Below are 19,523 nucleotides of genomic sequence, written 5' to 3' on the forward strand. Positions count from 1 at the left end.
GATTGCATTTCTGATTCTCGGAATTACAATAGGAACCATATATATAGTAATGAACTAGATACTTAGTTTTTAACTCAGCATTTCTTTTATCCTAAATAAGTACAAATTGCCCAATAAATTTGAATAATAAAATGCATTCACTGAAAAACAGAGCAAAAAGTAAAATTATGGTAATAACTATCCTCCAATGTATCCCCTAATAAAAGAATTTTTTCATATTTTTGAAATGATAGCAGCTTTCAGGGAATGAGTGCCTGAGTTCTGAACAGATGACAAAGCCACTGCTTGTCCTGTAAGAGTATCTGCATACAGAGAAAAGTATTTGCATGTGTGGCTTTTAACCAGTTTCCCTAGGACAGCTCTACTTGAATCCATTTGTAAGGTGAGAGTGTAGCAGTTAGCAAAATACTGGGAGACTGTCACTATTTTGCACATTTTTGGGAAAGTATTCCAGATGCTAGGAGCAACTTTGCTAAATCCTTTATCTGTGCCACTTATGGTAAATGAAGGTCTTTGGAAATGGAAGCTCTTTTTGACTTCTCAGATTGTAAGTGAGATTTCTAATGAAGAGCTTACTGCAGATGTAATTCCTGCCATTCATTACTAAAAAACAAACAAGACAGGTTACTGGGTAAGAAATTAGCCCTAAATGCCACTTACGTATCTGCAAGTTAGCAGAGAGATGATGATGATGATTGTGGTCCAGATATACTTAGTACCCTATTCTATGTGATTTTTAACATATTTGTATTGTGTGGAAATGGAGTACAATATTAGTCAAAGCATATTCAAGTCTTAGTAGCAGGATGCTGATTGCATTTGCCTGGCTAACTTCCTATGATAAAAGATGAGATGTTCTGCATGACAGTTTCAGTTGGATAAGGATTTTACTAATTTGTTTTTCTCTGTGTTTGGTGAAGGTCAGTGTTTGGTCCAGGGTAATGGTCAAGCACTTTCAAGTGATGGTATAAGATATTGGAGTGTTATCTGGAGCCTTGCTTAGCAATGATATGGTTTTAGCTGTTTAATGAATTACATGCACCATAATGGTCGATTTGCTGCTATTAGTAGTTAGTCTATTTTTACATACCTAATTGCAAATAGGGAGAGATGAACTTGGCAAGAAAACGAGCTGCAACTAAACTCATTCTCAAGTATTTGTGAGAACCTTCACATGGTGGACCTGTCTGTACAAAATCTCACAAAATATAGACTATATTTTATAGGTTCATAGGTATAATATAGAAACATGGACATGGGAAAGAAAAAGAGATCTGATATGGTGTAATATTTATGTAAAGGAGAAAGCCAAACTAATACAAAAAAAGCAGCTCCAAAATATTTGAAGAGAAATACGGGCAAAGGCTCTTGGATATGGAAACTTTCACAATACAAAAATACGATTGAAAGGGGGAATGTAGAAAAGAAGACTAGTTAGGTAATTAAACAAATAGAAATTGAAATGATGGGCTATGCAAAATCATGTGTTTAGTATAGAAACTCCAACACAGGCAATGTTGCACCATGATGGACCAGTGTATCCCCAGACAGAGGAGCAGTGGGTGGATCAGAATGCCCCTGAGGAGGACTTGCCACAAGGTGATGGTTTGAAGCCTCCTGTAGGAAACTCACATGAAAGTCCAGGTGAAGTTGCACAGTAAGGGAAGGAGCAGAAAACATTAACAACTCTAATGCAGGTAATGTTGGGTGTAAGAGGCCAGTGGGTCCTCGTATGGAGTAAGGGGTCAATGGGTCCCCATATGGAGAAGCAGTAGTTGAAAGAGGATATGTCACAGAAAGATGATCAGGAATTTCTGTGGAAGACTCAGAGGAAACACAGAGCAAAGAAGATGCTCTCAGTTTAGAAGAAAATCATCTATCGGAAGATCTGTTTGATTTAATAGAGATTAATCAATATATTAAGATAGATGAAAGAAATAGCTGAAAGAAATAAGTAATAGCAGCCAAAGGTAGTGGGCTATGTACACTTTGGTTTACAAAGTTCATTGAAAAAGTCGGAGAAACAGACAAATGTAAGTTCTGTAAAACAGAACTGGAAATAGCTGCACATGTTGTTGCTGGGTGTGATACACTCATGGCAGAGTGGCTAAACACTGAAAGAAAATATAATGTGCTAAGATTGTTGCATTTGGGGTTGTGCAAACACTACAACATAGAAGTAGCTGAGAAGAATTGGAAACATGGATTACAAAGCATTTTTGAGCATGATGAAGTTTATATCACATTACCAACAGTTAAAAAAATAGATGCAAAACAATCAGATAGAATAGTCCAAAAATAGACAAAAGCAGCTTTCGTCATTGAAATTGCTATACCCAGAAATTATAGTGTCTTATGTACTGAGAAACACAAAATCGAAAACTACCAGGATTTGCAAGCAGAAATGAGAGGAATGTCGGAGAAAGATATCCAGACAGTTCCAACAGAAGTGAGAGTAACAGAACTAATCAAAAATAATTTACAATCTTCGATAAATATGCTACCAATACATGTAACCCGGCAAGAACTGCATAAGAAGACAGTTCTGGGCACATTGAGGGTGCTAAGATGAGCACTCTTGGTTAATATTAAAAACTGAAACAATACTGACTTCTATGAATTCTAATAATATCCTGACTTAGGAATGGTGTCTATTCCTGTCATGGTGTTAGAAACCCAGAATACTTGGAGAAATTAAACCCCCGAGAAATAATTTTACAGACCTGAGTTAAGTTGGTTAGGATTTTGTAGGCTTCAAGTAGTACTAAATTATTATTAGTGTACAATATACAATCTATGTTAGGAAGGTATGATGACAAGTCATATATAAAACTAAGAACAAAAGTGCTCCAAATACAGATTCATGCGGTACACCATTTGAGGTAGTGCCAAAGTCTGAGCTATTGTTTGTGTAAACTGTAAAAGTACTAAAAGACAGGCAGCTATGAAACCACTACAACACTTCAAATGTTTTTCAGCTTGCTTATAAGTAAACTGTGGTCAGCATTTTCAAATGCAAATTTAAGATAAAAAAAGTTCTTGTCCATTCTTCCCTCTTCATATTATGATAGATTTGATTATTTAGTTTGTATAAGACAGTGGTGCTACTGTTTTTGTGGAAAGCCATGATGTCTGTTGCTTCCATCACAAAATACCAGTGTAAGGAATGACTGTACATCTCTGAGCTAGCCTAATGTCCTTTTCCCTCAATAAACTATTGAAATGCACACTGTATTACAGCAGTACTCAATTTAGGGTGATAATGACCATTGTGTCACTGCAGTCCACTTCACTTTACATATAACCCTCCATCCCATTTGCTTTAGCCACATCTCACTGTCTAACTGTATTGTACAATGAAACTTACAACTTGAGGGAACCAATAAACATAATCACGCCTGGATCTTTCCCTTTCTGTTTTTCTCACCCATCTGCCCCAGGATATACTTAGCCCATAATTTTAGGTGTTACTTGTTCTATTACAGAGGAGGTGAATATTTAGTCCAGAATATAAAAAAACAAATGGTAATAATATTTTACTACTGTGTTTTATCCTATGATATTTATTGACTAAAACGAGAGGTGTGTTGGAAGTTTCTTCTTCTGCCAGTCTGGCAGATGCCGCAAAGGATTAAGGTTACAAGCTGTTAACAAGCTGCTTTCTGTAGTACAGAGTGTGATTCCCTCAGCCTTCATTTGCCTACTGTATGATGCAGAGTCAGTGACATAAACAGTGGAATGGGGCAATTAGAAAATTGGGCAAGGCTCTTTAAGGGTCTCCTGGACAGCATGCCTGTTAAATACCTATGAGTCGATACACAGTGATAGATGCTATTGCATGTTTTTGAATAAATGTACTGCAGACTTGATTTCTGATGTAGATTGATATAGAACCCACAGATTATGAATTATATTCATCAGGACATATAATGTTGATTTTTTTTTTAAACTTTAAATTCCATCTGCCCACCCTGTCAGCATCGCTGTGACTATAGCTTCTATGTTGATGCAGTAAAGAAGCACAGACAGTTATAATGTTCATTGATCCTTAGACCCCTAGGCTATTTCAGCGACAGATATAGTGATGAACATCAAGCCCTACTATTTAACTGCCACCAGTCTCTCATTAGGTAGTGTTCGCATCTTTCTCCGCTTCCTGTCCACCACTGCATACATCTAGCCAGCTTAGTGTCCACACCAAAAACATTTTTTCCCTGAGATAGTGAATACTTTCATTTACCTGAGTGAACTTCCTCAGCTGGTACCTCAGAAGCTATACAGTGATAATGGAACAGTGTTTAGTAATGGCTAGATGAGGGACATGACAGAGCATTTCAATACTGAAATTAAATCAGCCACAACATCTAATCCCTCAAATAATGGACATTTACAAATGCATAATCAGACACTTATTGTAATGTAGGTTACACAAGACAGTCATGTGACTGGTAGACATCCTTTGAATGGTCATCACCGATGGTTAAAAAATCACTACAGTAGTCATCATTACATTTTTAACCAGTTAAAGTGTTTCAGCAAAACCCAAACCTTTCTGTGCTGGTTGACAATCTGCCTGCACTCACAAACACCACAGTTATGTGCAGCAAGGAAAGGATTTACTGAATCAGAACGCTCCAGAATAATTCAGGCTGCTTTTGAAAACTTTTTCTAGTGGATAAGTCTGAAATGAAAGAGGAAGTACATTATGAAACAGCTGATTGTGCAGAATGGAATAGGCCTGGAAAAGTTATCAAACAGAACACTGATCTTTATGATTCACAAAGGCAGTTATCTCAAGGTAATACACACCTATAAAACACATCGGCCTTTGTGTTTAGGTTGACATAAAGGAAGCCTTGGAAACTACCCACTGTGACACAGATAATTTTGTTTAGTATTTAGTGCAGAGAATTAAGGCTATAAAAAGCTGCCAACAATCTTCACCCTATAGTCCTGGCTTCCCCATGTGTGTATTTTGTGATTTTGATCAAGTCACTTAAACATACTGTATTACCCCAAAAATGAGGCTAACCTCTCAACTGTCGCTGATTTTTGCCTCATATTGTTGCCCTGTCCCTCATAAAATATTTGATTTTGTGGTAAAACACTTTGGATTATAGTGAGTCTATAATGCCAGACATTAGAATTTCATTGTTCAAAATATGCATGTTGATGCAAAACCTTTTGTTTAATTAGCTAAGTAAAGTGCAGTAACATTTAAAAATTGTCCTTGACTCTGGGCCTTTGTCCACAATTCTTGTGCAAGGAAGAAGTTGAAAGGAATGAATTTAGATATTTTTGCTTAGTTAGTTTACTTGGTTAACAAATAATCAAAAGAGAGAGAGAGAGAGAAAATAAGTACAATTGCTGAGACTACAGATGAAGAAAGGAATATACAAACCAAAAATGCTTTGTCAAAATGGTAAATTGATGCCTGCTATCATAAACAAGGATATTTAAATGTAGAGACAAAGAAAGTGGAACTTTATACATTGCAAAGATCATGGATTAAGCAGGAAAAAAAAACTAAAGAGAAATACAAGAATTAGTGCAAACTGTATTCTTCTAAGTTAGATTTGACTTTTGGTACCAGAAGATCAGCTAACATGCCATATGTTGAAAATATATGCATTGAGCAAACAGAAAATTTTATGAGAATTATGTGCTTGATGTTAAGCATTTTATTCAGACAGGCAAGATGAGCTAATTAAATAGCAAGTCAATGATGTGCTTGAGGAAATATAAATTGCCAAAGTGTGTCTCAATGAGACCTTAGGAAAGACTTTGTATGTAATAGCGAGTAAAGCCTATCTGGTGGTCAGAGGCGTTGAAGAAATGGACATCAAGGAGCTCTCAAAAAATTCTCCAACATGCCTCTCAGAATATTTTGATTCTTTCTGCCACCGATGTGTCACAAAATTGGAAACTGCATTGTATGTATATCAAATCTGCATTCCTGAGTTGTCTTGGGACCACTGACAGAAGCTCTATGTAAGTGTGAAACTTGAAAAGTGTGTATACAGCCTAATACATGCACCAGGAAGTAATGCTTAAAATATGTGTAACCAAGTCAAAGACAAATCCTCTCATTTTGTACTTGTTAGATGAAGGTTACAACGTAAATGTGTAAATGGAATGCTTGCCTTTTATGCTAATGATTTAATTAGAAGAAAATTCTGAAGCCTTGTAGCATTAATGAGTCTCGACCTGAGGACTGTTTTCTGAGTTGGATAAGAAAAACAGAAAAAAGTCTTCTTATGGTGGCATTCAGTTTATTTTTATTGAGTGAAAAATACACAGGCTAAAAGAAGCTTACATAAAGACTAGTTGTGCCATTTTAATGGATGCCTCAAAGGGTTTACAGTGTGACTACCCTGTCAATGAAGCCAAGATCAGCCAGGTGGACAGAGCTGAAAAATGTGAGGTCAAAAACTGTCAAATCCTTTGAGCTGCAAGACAGTGCTTGCCTAAGTGTTAACTTTGAGGTATGTGACTTAGCATTCAACACAAAATGAATGAATGTTTGTTTTTCTTTTGGCTTTTCCCGGTTAGGGGTCGCCACAGCGGAACTTCGGTCCACTAATGATTGGCAGTAGCTTTTTTACAGGTGGCGAGGTGCCAGCTCGACGCCCAACCTTCAACAAAGGTATGCCCATTCTATGCATGTCTTTTGAATGCCACTCGACCGCGGGGAGGACATGCAAACTCCACACAGAAGGCGCTTCAGCTGAGAATCGAATGGGAGAACCTCTTGCTGTGAGGCAACAACGCTACTGCTGTACCATGTGCAAAATGTATATGAGGCAAACAAGGCAATCCCAAAACCGATGAATGAAAAGCTAACATTGCACTTTTACTATTTAGAAAAGGATAACTAAGTAAGCATTAGGATAACACTATTTTTAGTGTTACATCCTTTTGGTGAGTGCTTGTAGTGTGTACTTCATGAGAATAAGTTAAAAAAGAAGATAGCTATACAGTGCAGTTTTGCAAAGGAACATAAATCAAAATATATAAACATTAAATCCTAATATTTCCAGCAAGTCTGTCTCTCTCTTTTGCTACTCTTTCATACAACAGGATAGGTGTCTCCAAGGTAAATCCCATAAGGTTTAGGTCTCCTGTTGTTATTGCTCTCCTCTTTCTTTGCTTAGTTTGATCGTCTTTGTTCCTTGGATAATGGTGATAAATAGTACAGCCAAGGCTTCCTCCACTTACCTACCAAAGATTCAAAGCTAACATATCTGACCTGGCACTCTGGTCGTGGTTCGCATTTTTATCTATCACTTTCTTGATTTCTTCCCTAACACATGACGCAACACTTGGTCTATCTTTTGTCTCTCTGTCCTTTCTGTAGGGGATGTATTCTGGCAATACAATGCACCAGTGTTTATCCCATTTACTTTGTGTTATCACAACTCAGTAACTCTCTCATTGTCTCAGTGCTTCAGTTCTGATGCAGAATCTAGAGCTCCAACCATTGCTATTGCATGATTGCTGAATCATTATCCTCTGAAGGCCACTGGTATTCAATACCACCCTTTTCCAGTTTTTCCTGTGATCTTCCTGACTCCCTATCAGAGCAGTGAGACTCAGTACCGCAAGTCTTAATAAATCAAAAATGTAAATGCAATGCTAATAAAAAGCACTGAATTGTCAAACCTGCTGTTACACATTTAAAAGGTTTTTGCAGGGTGAAAGCCCTTTCCCACATCTTCCACATCTTGATGTGGTTGACTGTGCCATCCCCTCCTGCTTCTTTATATATACTTCAACATTAATGTACACTGAAATATTATTCCAAAATACTGCAATCTCAGAATTAGTATATACTTCTATTTACATTGTTTGGGGCGATCACAATTGTGGTCCTCAGACTTTCAGCTGTCACCCACCTAATCTTCCTACTCTTTGCAGTCTGTAATCTTTACCCCCCCCCCCAACTCACACATGTACTTCCTTACTTCCCTATCTATCCTTTGGAATAACCTGTTGTTGCCCCCCCCCCATTTTTCATTTTAAAGAAGCCCATAATCCAGTATAGCTTTCCACAAAGTATTTATATGTGGAACAGATTCAGCGGAAAATCCTACTGGGAAATACTCAGGAGGCAAGGCACTAAACAGAGCAAGTTTACAGTTAGATGATGTTACCATGAAGCATAGCTAGCAGAACAAATTGACGCTATGGTAAAGTCTGCTCAAATTTACAGAACAGAGACAGACAGAAACTGTATACCATCTAGTAATATACTATCACCCAAAGCTGTATAGCCTCTGAAATAGGACAAGTTAAACAATTTATAAATCCATAAAAAAGTCCTAGAAATTTGAAAACTAGAGTGCAATGTGATGTCACATAACAGTCACAAGCACTGAAAAGAAATGCAAACAAAACAACTGACACAATGTATTTACAATAAGTACATACTGACAAGAAAGGATTTAAGCCGTGGTGGAGCTGAAAGAAGAACAAGAACATACTGACAAGAAAGGATAACCTGTCTCTATGGTATTAGTTCCAAAGGTCATGAGCAGGCAAATACAAGGAGAACAAAGCAAATTAGCTTGAGGCTATTACAGTAATAGCAGAGAAATATGAGACAACAAGCAATCATAAGCAGTTATATATGACAGATATTTGTTTTTAAGAGCCGGTTCATTACCATCAAGACATCTTACACTAAATCTAACCTGTCCTTTAGTATTTCCTTTAATACTTGCTTTCTTGCTTTACTTAGATGCAGGCAGTCCCCTGGGAATAGTCCTTGATTGTCTCACATATCACCCCATTTCCCTGCTATACCAACGCCCTCCTTTCTAATGGAGACCTTTAGATGCTTAACAGATAAGTGAAGTTTTTCTTTTACTCTGTGATAATATAAGAAAGCAATTGCATATGTGAGATTTGCACTATAAATTCCAAAGTGCCATAGGTACCACGTTCTCTATCCCTTGTCCTTCATTTTGCCACTTCAGCTGTCTTTCACAACGAAATATTTGACCTAAACTGTACCACTAGATGTGGCTTCTCCCTCTTGACCCTTGCAACATTTTGCTGGTTCCAGTCTTTTCTTTGTAAAATCCTGTTCAAATCTGTCTCATACTCCCACTAGTCACCGATTAAATCCAGGGTCTGCCTCTCCATATTGTCATACAATAGCTCAGATGGTGAAAAGCCCTGTGGATTCCTTATGCACTTTTTGATCACATTGAGGATATGTAACAAATTATTGTCTCACTCCTTCTTAAACTGATCTGCAGATGCCCTAAGAATGGTCTTGAGATTTGAATTAAATCATTCTGCCAGATTGTTTTGTTTGTGGGTCATATGGAGTGGCTAATTGCCTCATGCCACTCTGTTCCTACAAATAGGTCATTAACTCTGACATGACATTTGTACCTTGGCTTATCGAAATTTCCAGTGAATCTCACCATGCTAAATCTCCCAAGCAAACTATTTGCCATATTTTTTGCCTCAAAGGATGACAGAGACACTACCTTAAGGTAACCAATGACATAGTCCATCAGTATTAGCACAAATGTCTATCTGTGGTGCTTCATACTAAGTGCCACTGCTGTGTCAGTAACTTCCTTTGGATATGGCTTTAAGATGGGTAAAGGCATTGACTGGGCCCTAGCTCTATCTTTTGCCTTACTTCCTTGTTTACACTGCTCATAGGTACTGCAGTACTCTGCTGCATCATTTGCAATATGAGGTTAACAAATATTATGCAAAAGCCACCTCATGATGCACATTATATCTAAATAACCTAAAAATGACACATTATTGGCCAGTACTAGAAGCGCAATACAACATATCCTTGGGAAGATCAGCTGCTGGACAACTTCCTCTTCTGTTCCATCCTTAGGAATCCACTTCTTGTACAACTAATTGCTTCCATACTCTGTGTCCTTTGCTGTCTGAAGGCCCTCACCTAACTCACACAAATCCTATAAGGTCAGATTTAAGAGCTACACCTCTCCAAGCTTCTCCCTGCTGATCCTCCTCAAATCATTATTGGATAACAGCTATTTATTTTCTGCTACCTGTGACTCAGACTCATGCTCTCAGCTGCTGCTGTAGATCTGAATCACAGTGCCATCCTGTTATAGAGCCATGGGCATTGTCCTGGGAATTGTGTGTGTGTGTGTGTGTGTGTGTGTGTGTGTGTGTGTGTGTGTGTGTGTGTGTGTGTGCGAGCGTGTGTGTGTGCATGTGTCAACAATCCATGTGACTCTATTTATGCCTGGCTGCATGTGATTGCATGCATACTGATATGTGTGTTAAAGCAATTACTGCCTAAAAGCAGGGCACTACAACCCTACTTTTCTATTCCTTTCATAGAAATCACCTAAACTTAGACTTTTGCAAATGTCTTAGTACCCTACCCTACTTTCATATCTTAATCGCTCACATTATGTTTCTCTCCAACGTCTACTACCCATGTTTTTTCCACTACCAACAATCTTAAGATGATAATACTCTTTTAAATACATCCTTGCATTTCTTCCAGGCATGTGTACCCTACTGTGTACCCTACCAAACATACTATAATGTGCTGTTTCTGTTAACAACATAATGACTAAATATGTCATAACTCGTTCCTCTCTTTGTATGTAATGTGAAACGAACACCAAAAACACAGCTGCAACACTATGGCACAAAAGCCTAATAGCCTCCAGTAAATAAAAAGGTTCATTTGTAAAAACAAAAGATTCATTTAAGAACAAACAAGTTTCCATTAGCTGAACAAGAAAACTTGAGAACTTAAAAATGAAAACAACTTTGAAATACAAAATTAAAAAAAATGAAAAAAGGCTGGAATAGATAAATTAAAAAGATAAATATAAAATAAAAAAATAAATATAAAAGTGACATTAAAACGTGGAAACAAAAAAAACAAACAGTCCATCTCTACATTTAAAACATTTTAAACAGAATTATTTGTGAGAGGAGGCAGCTAGCGTGTTGTTACAGCTGCCGTTTGCTTTTTGGTGTTCGTTTCACTCAACTCACTTTATTCTGGTGTCGTCATGAGTTCCCCTCACAGTTTCACCAGCAGCACCCCACCTGATCATTGCTTCATGCCAGGGGCCAGAGGGCCGCGGGTCTGCGTCTCCACTTGACAAGGAGGAAGTGACAAGTCTCCAACCGTCACCAGGAATCCCCCAAATAGGGATGGGGGGTTGCTTGGCGCATATGGTGATTGATTCTCTCTGGGTCTGTCTTTTGTTTTAGACAACAAGACTGGAAACATCATGCGACTTTACTTTTTTTTTTTTCGTCAATTTTTTTTGAGAAGCTAGACACACACAGAAGCTAGACCTAAACACACACCACCCTCGCACTTATGCTTCAAGCGTCTGGGGGAAAAAAGTACTTGTATCTCTGCCCAACAATCCTTGTATCTCTGCCTTTGATAATAAGGTTACTACCAAAAAAAAAAAGGAAAAAAACTTCAAAAATTTTTCTAATTGTTTCAATTTTTTTTTAGCTATTCTTAATGATCTTCTATAATTAATCTAATATTGATTGATATGTAATAACAAAGGCTTGCTGAAACCAATCTTTGAGGCTGAGGTATTGTCATCTTTGACACCATGATGTATAGTTCCAAAATGAGTATATATACTTGTCTTCTTCTTTAAATGAATTGAATTACAAATATAAAAGAATTGATATATTTAGAAGGATTGATATGTTAATTTCTTGAAGAGAGTTAACAGAGAGAAATTTGAGAATTTATGAAGTTTATTTTCCCACTTTAATTTTCATACCATGAGTGGTTAAAGTGCACATATCCATAAGTTAGATCCCCCACCCACTCCCATTATTCCATTATGTCGGTAAAAGCAAACCTATGGGGTGTTTCCCTTGTCATTCACTCATCTTTCATTATGACCAACTCAATCCCCAACTTTTTTGGTCACTTACTCTTTTTATTTTTTTTCGCAATTTATTTATTTCACATTAATAACAAAAATTTAATATTCAGTTCGATTGATGTTGCTCGACTTATTAGTAGCTATCCTATGAGAAGGTTTTTTTTTTTTTCTAGAAGTCTGAGAAATAGTAGTGACTTTCTTAAATTTACTCCTACTTTACACATCAGTCCCACCCTACTGGACTGGACACTCTGATTACATTGTTGAAGTTTTTTTAAATCTACAATTTATGGAGCCACTTTTTCAAAATTCATACCTAGATTTACATAGCTATCATCCCCTCTAAAAAAAAGAAATATTTTTAAAGGACATTAGATCTACAGGATCTATATTGTTTGTTCCAGTACACACAAACACTCCACCTAAAGGCCACACTAAATTTTTTTGTAGTGCTCTTATAGTTGAATATGTCCATACAGCCAGGAACTTATTGTTTTTTTTTAAAAAATGGTAAAAATTTGAAACACATTTTGGAAAAATGTTTCATGCATCATGTTCATATATATTTTTTTGATTCAAACAGTATATGTTTAAACAACATCTGTCTTACTTATGTATTTATCTAAGGGACATTGTTGTAATCTATTATGTTAGTGTATATTGCTATTTGTTCTTTCTGTCAGTTTTTCTATATTGGCAAAACTGAAAGGCAACTCACCTGTATATCTAGAAAGAAGAATACAAATAAATATATACAGGCACATATTGGAATGGAATATGGAACTGACTTTTTTTTTTTTTTTTTTTTTTTTTGGTCAGGAGAGTAAACCCAGGGGTGGCAATCATAAAAATCACCTGGCCTATAATATGCATATATTTCTTTAATTTATCTGATTCAGCCAGTTTTGCCTTTTTTTTTATTTACACAGTGTTTTTTTGAATTTTTTGTGTGTCTGAAAAAAGCTAAGCCTCAGGTGAAAAAGCTAAACTCTTGTTTTGTTCATTAAATGAATCTTGGATTTTACCAACAACGTTCGTTCTTTTTTTATGAGATTATTTGAGAGAGAGGCAGCAGCTGTTATTACAGCTAGCTGCCGTTTGCTTTTTGGTGTTCGTTTCACTCAACTCGCTTTATTCTGGTTTGTATGTAATGTAATATCTGTTTGTATACTTTTTGAAATTGTATGTAAGAATTGTACTGGGGCTTTTTTCCCCTTGCCATTGCTGAAAAGGTGCATTTGCACAGCTGGGCTTTCCCAGTCAATAAACACAAATTAGGACATTTGGTGAGATAGTTTTTAACACTATCACTTGCTAGCTTATATGACCACCTTTCCAGTTTAGTAAGATTCTGGTTGCAGGTAGTGGGATGAGGTACCCCTACTCACAGGATCATAGGAGTTACTGGGCTAATGGTCATGGGGCCCTTACAAGCCTAGACAAGAATTTGTCCCCAGAAAGAAAATTCAGTAAGCACCTGTTGCCTCTGTCAATGAGGGACATAGGTGGAACCCCTGGGATAAATTTGTGGTTTCCCATCCACTCATCAAGGTTGCAGTTGAAGAGAATCAGCAAGGTACTCTCTTTAATGTGTATGGGAAGTCTATTCGAGAGACAAGGCAGCCTCTGAGAGACAAACCTGTCTCTCCAGCAGGTTTTATTGATGTCGCATATTAGATTCAGGCCTTTTGAGCGGGTAATGGATGAGGAGTTAGACTTACTTTTATGGAGCATCTCTAGTAGGGCAGGGTCCGAGACTGCCTTGTGCGTGAGATACAGTCAACCTCTGAGCAATCTGTAGGATACCAAGTAGAGTGATAGTGATTTGAGACTGTCTGCATAGGACAGGTGTTGGATGCCATGGATTCTCTTTGTGAGGTATTTCTGTGGCCTTTCCAGTTAGTGCAGATGTTTGGAGAGGTACATACCAAACGGGGCGTTATACTCAATTATTTGTCTAATGAAGGAAGAGTACAAAGAGGTAATAACTTCCTGTTTTCTGGTAGCAATCCCTTTACGTATGAAATGAACCAAGTAAAAGGTTTTTCTGATCACTGCCGCTACATGATGGCCGAATGTGAGATTGTTGTCAACCTGAGTACCCAGGTCTCATACCACAGGTTGTGTGCTTAGGGGGTTGTCATTGATGTGGTAATCAGTAGGGGCTGTGTTTTTGACAAATGGTATGATGATATATTTTTTTGCATTTAACTTGAGGCCATGACTTTGTCACCAGTCATTAGCTGCTGTGACACCCTCTTGCAATATGTTAGCATCATTTGGGAAGTCAATGACAGCACCCATCTTACAGTCATCCGCAAACTTGGTCAGCCACAGGCCTTTTGTCTTTGTCTGGACATCTGAGAAGTAGATGTCAAACAGTAGGGGTCCCAGGACAGATCTCTGGGGAACTCCACTAGTGGCAGGTCTGCTATCAGAGGTGGAGGCACCAGTTTTGACCTTGAGGGTCCTGTCAGTGAGCCAGTTGGCCACCCACCTGATGAGATAGGGATTTACGCCAAGTTGTGTTAGATTTTTGATGACACTTAAATGGAGGATTGTGTCAAAGGCCTTGGCCAAGTCAAGGTAAGCTGTATGTTCTGACTTTCCCTCATCCTGGACCTTGGTGACAGTCTCAAAGAAGTCAACAAGGTTCAGTAGGCAAGATCTGCCCTTGATGAGTCCGAACTGGGTGGGGTCAAGTGCTTGGAGATTACCTATGTCCTTGTTTATGAGATCCATAATAATACACTCCATGGTTTTACAGATCAGACTTGTCAAGCTAATGGGATGATAGTTTCCAGGATCAGAAGTGGGACTGCATTTGTGCAAAGGAATGACAATGGTAGTTCTCCACTCTGCTGGAATGAAACCTGTACTTAGGCTGTGGTTCAATAGGGTGCTCAATGGTGAAGCTAGTTCTTGATGGAGATGGTGCAGAATACAGCCTGGGATACAATCAGGTCCCATGGAACTGTGTTCTTTGCTTTGGATAGGGCCTCTAACACTTGATCTATGGAGATGTGAGGTACGGGACAAGTATGTGAGATGTCAAAAGGGCCTTTGTGGGGGGACAGGGGGTTGAAGTTTGTGCTGAACCTATCTGTTGGCTAAGTCAACAGGATCAGTGTAAGTGATACTGTTAAGAACTAATTTGAAACAAACCTGGGCTTTGCCATGGAGGTTCCTGATGTAATTGAAGAAGGCTTTGTGCTTTCCCTTTGTTTCAGAGCCTAGTTTTGATTCATAATTGGCTTTGGAGGTTTTCACTAGTGATCTAATTTGCTTGTTGAAGCTAAGGAGGGAGGTTTTCCAATTTGGAATTTGTTCCTTTTTACCCTTGGACAACAGTTTCTTCCTTTGATAGAGGATGTCCACCAGACAGGCTTGTGTTTCCTTGAGGAGCAGGTTTTAGCTCTGTTGGGTATGGCTGAGTCCATGCAGTTGTACAGATGCTTTTATACTGCTCTGGCATACTTCTCAGCACAGTTTACTGCATCCTCTGAGAGGGGCGGTGGTGTGAAGCTATTGATACCCTCCCTTAGGAGGCTGTAGTCAGCTTTTAAGAATTTTTTTAGCTTGATTATGGCTGAGGGGGTTGGGTGGGATAGAAACTCTTAATGGGACAGACCGATGATCTGATCTAACCAGGGAAGGACATACTATGGGAGTGGTGCAGCAATCACCCATGTTGGTGAGAAGCAAGTCCAGAATGTTATCTCCCCTTGTGGGGGACAAGAAGAGCTGGTCTAATGCATTAGAATTGATGAAATCAAGGAATTGTTGGGTAGGTGCATTAGTGCGGGAATACTTCACCCAGTCTATGGGGGGCAGTTGAAGTCACCAAGGATCAGGATATTAGTTGTTACCTTGATAGAGTCAAGTAGATCCAGGTAGGAGGAGTGGGTGTCCTGAGTCATGGATGAGGGTGTATAAATGGCTTTATCTTGGATGGGTGTCTTGCCAACTGTCAGTTGCACCTGGAGTAGTTCCAATGCATCATGCTGGCAAACCATGCTGGAGGTGTGCCTGTCCTTAATGAAAATGGAGACTCCACCACACTTAGTCTTCCTAACCTCCTTTTGGGGACGGAATTTGTGGAATGAGATATAGCCTGATAAGCCAGGGGTGCTGTCTGCAGGCCTGAACCAAGTTTCCATGACTGCACCAATATCAGTATCTTCCAGTGCAAGGAAAGCCTCCAGTGAGTGCATTTTCAGGTTAAGGCTCCTAGCGTTAAGCACCATGACCTTCAGTTTACATTTTGACAGATCTTTTATGTTTTATGGAAACAAACTCTACAACAGAAGGAGGAAACTAATGCTGAATAAGGTGAAGTCTCAAGACTGGTAAAACTCCCTTATCAGCCTCAACAAAAAGTTGAGATCCTCATCAAATCCTCTAAAGCTAGCTATGAAAACAGAATTGCAGCAGATAGTAAAGACAACCACAAGGCCTTCTATAGTTATGTAAAGAATTTCCACAGCAATACACAGATTTGCTCTGAGCTACTGCACAATGGTACTTCCTATACCAAGCCAACAGATATTGCCAATATATTGGCTGACAGATTCAGTGCCAACTTTACCGCTCCCCCCCCCAAAAGACCAATCATAATACCAGTAGATTGCCAGGCACCCAGTATTACTGCTGCACAGGTTAAAACAGTATTGCCCAAGGCCAAGAATACAGCTTACATTGGACCCGACAATATCCCTGGCTGTGTTCTACATGAACTACTGAGTGAACTGGCACCTCACCTGTGTACCCTGTTCAGTCACAGCCTTACCTCAGGCTTTGACCCTACCGAATGGTGCACTGTTACAGTCATCCCTCTCCACAAAGGAGGAACAACTACAGACCCTGGCAACTATCACCCCATTAGTCTGACAAGTCTGATATGTAAAGCTATGGAATGCATCATCGTGGACCTAATAAACAAGGATATATGGAATCTCCAAACTCTGGATCCTACACAGTTTGGTTTTGTGAAGGATAGATCATGCCTGCTCAACTTGGTCGACTTCTTTGAGTCAGTCACCAGAGATGTGGATGAAGGCAAGGTGGTTCATACACCCTACCTTGATCTGGCCAAGGCCTTTGATACCATTCCCCACTCAGGAATCATAGAAAAGCTCACTAAGCTAGGCATCAAACCCTGTATCACTTGGTGGGTTGCAAACTGGCTCACAGATAGAACCCACAGTGTGAAAGTAGATGACTTCAAGTCAGACTGCCGACCAGTCACAAGGAGTCCCACAGGGATCAGTCTTGGGTCTTTTCCTGTTTGATCCAGGCCAATACGAAGGGACTCTGGCTGACAAAGTTCGCAAACGATTGCAAGTTGGCAGCCATTATTAACTCCCCAAGTGATGGTGACATCCTACAGAAAGGCCTCACTGAGACCAACGACTGGTGTCAGAACCATGGCTTTAAGCGCAATGCCAAAAAATGTGTCATCATCCCCTTTGGGAAAAACCCAGTTCCCATGAATTACCACATCAATGGTAGACCACTGAACACAGAAGGCATTATAAGAGATCTGGGAACACAGGTTGACAGCAACCTCTCTTTTGACCACCACATTGCCAAAGTGGTCAGAAAGTCCTTCTATGTGGCACATCTCATTACTAAGGGTTTTGCATCCAGGAAGAAAGAGGTCATTGTCCCCCTCTACTCTTCCCTCATTAGGCCAATCATCAAGTATAATTCCCCATTTGGCATGTACCTCCCTAGATATCTGCAACAACTGGAGAGCCTGCAAAAGTACCTCACAAAGAGGATCCTAGGCCTTAAACACTTGTCCTATATGGGCAGACTTACTATTCTCTGTCTCATATCACCTACTTAGAGGCAATCTCTGCTTGATTTACAAAGCCATGTCTGACCCAGCTCTGTTAGAAATGCTACATCTAAAGAAATCCCAATCCCTCTGCACCACATGCTCCAGAGACCTCAACCTCATTACCACAATCAACAGAACATGGCGAAGGGACAGGTTCATAACCCAGAGACTGCCCATGCTATCGACTAGACTCCCCATACATGTCAAACAGAACACCTCACTGGCCATTTTCAAGAGAAATCTTGATGAGTGGATGGGAAATAGAAAATTCACCCCGGGGATCACTCCAGTGGCTCTGCTCAACAGAGGCACTGGGAACTAAGGTCGGGTGGCACAATGCCAGGGTTATCCTATGGGCTAGGCTTGTAAAGGCTCCAGGGCCATTAGCCTAGTACACTCCTATGAACCAATGAAGATTTGACTTTGGGACATTGCCTAGAAAAGGGACAATGAGGGAGGCAAGAGCATTGGCCAGGATCCGAAATCCCAGTGGTGACGGGTGGTGGCCATCTCTGGCAAAGAGGGCCATTAGCCTAGTACACACCTATGAACCTATGAAGATTTGACTTTGGGACATTGCCTAGAAAAGGGACAATGAGGGAGGCAAGAGCATTGGCCAGGATCCAGAATCCCAGTGGTGACAGTTGGTGGCCATCTCTGGCAAAGCATCAAGGCCTGTCAACCATGTCATCCCAGGCAGACAGATACTGTAGCCCCTTGGAATGATACCAGAAACTAAGCCAATTGTTGACGTCAATTATTTTTTGTTGGTATTGTGGTATCATTCTTGGTGAAGGTAGGATGCTGTTTAGAGCTATGGTCATACCTACCTGGGACACTTACTCTGAGAGATCAATCATGTCTCTCTTCATATAGTCCAGGGAGGTACATCTCAAGTCATTCATATCAACATGGACAATGACAAAGTCATACTTGTACCTGTTGTGGACAGACTTAAGTGCATGCGTGATGTGGTGGATTCTGGCAGCAGACAGATAACTGACAATGACCCTCTCCTTGTCGAGCCCATTGAGGGGGACATTGGTGTGTCTCACAACTGAGTCGGTAATGACTAGTATGTTTGGTTAATTGTTATGCCCTGTGGGCTGTGTTGGTTTATTGTTTTGCCTTATGGGCTGTGTTTGTGAGACACTGGTGTGTTGTCTGCTGAGTGTGATGTGTTTGGTGTTGTGTGTTGAATGTTTCTGAGTGTGTTTTGGAGGTCTCTGCTGTTTAGGTAAGTTTTTATTGAAGACCTCTGCATAGGTGGGTGTATGTTGTGCTTGGCTATGTGATCTGAGTGGTGTGGTGTTTGTGCTGGCAACCTCCTCTTTATCAGGAGTACTAACTGTGGCACAAGAGAACATGGATTCCAGATTACTGATGTAGATGCATTTCTTGCAAGTAGAAGAATTATGTGCTAGGAGAAGAGGGCTGTCAGTAAACATCCAGCAATTGCTACACTGTCTCAGTATGCCCATGTAGACCAGGCTGGCAGGAGAAACTGATGAGAATTGTCCAGACATAGTGTTCCAAATACTTGGGCAGACTTATGGAGAGAGGACTTTGATAAGGGTTTGTCCACAAGAGTGTAGACCACAAAAACCTTCTTAAATGTAAAGTAACTGGCCTGAAGCACAAGTGCTGAAACCAAAACTAAGATGCTTAGAATAACAGATAAATTTAATCAGGCTATTAATGACTAGTAATAAATGCAGCAGAACAAAAGCACTTGAACACTTAAGAGCATTCAGCAAAATAAGGCATTAAAGTAGGAAGAACACAATTAC

The sequence above is a fragment of the Protopterus annectens genome, chromosome 2.part0 (assembly GCF_019279795.1).
Source record: "Protopterus annectens isolate FY-2018-M chromosome 2.part0, PAN1.0, whole genome shotgun sequence".
NCBI classification, from domain to species: Eukaryota; Metazoa; Chordata; order Ceratodontiformes; family Protopteridae; genus Protopterus; species Protopterus annectens.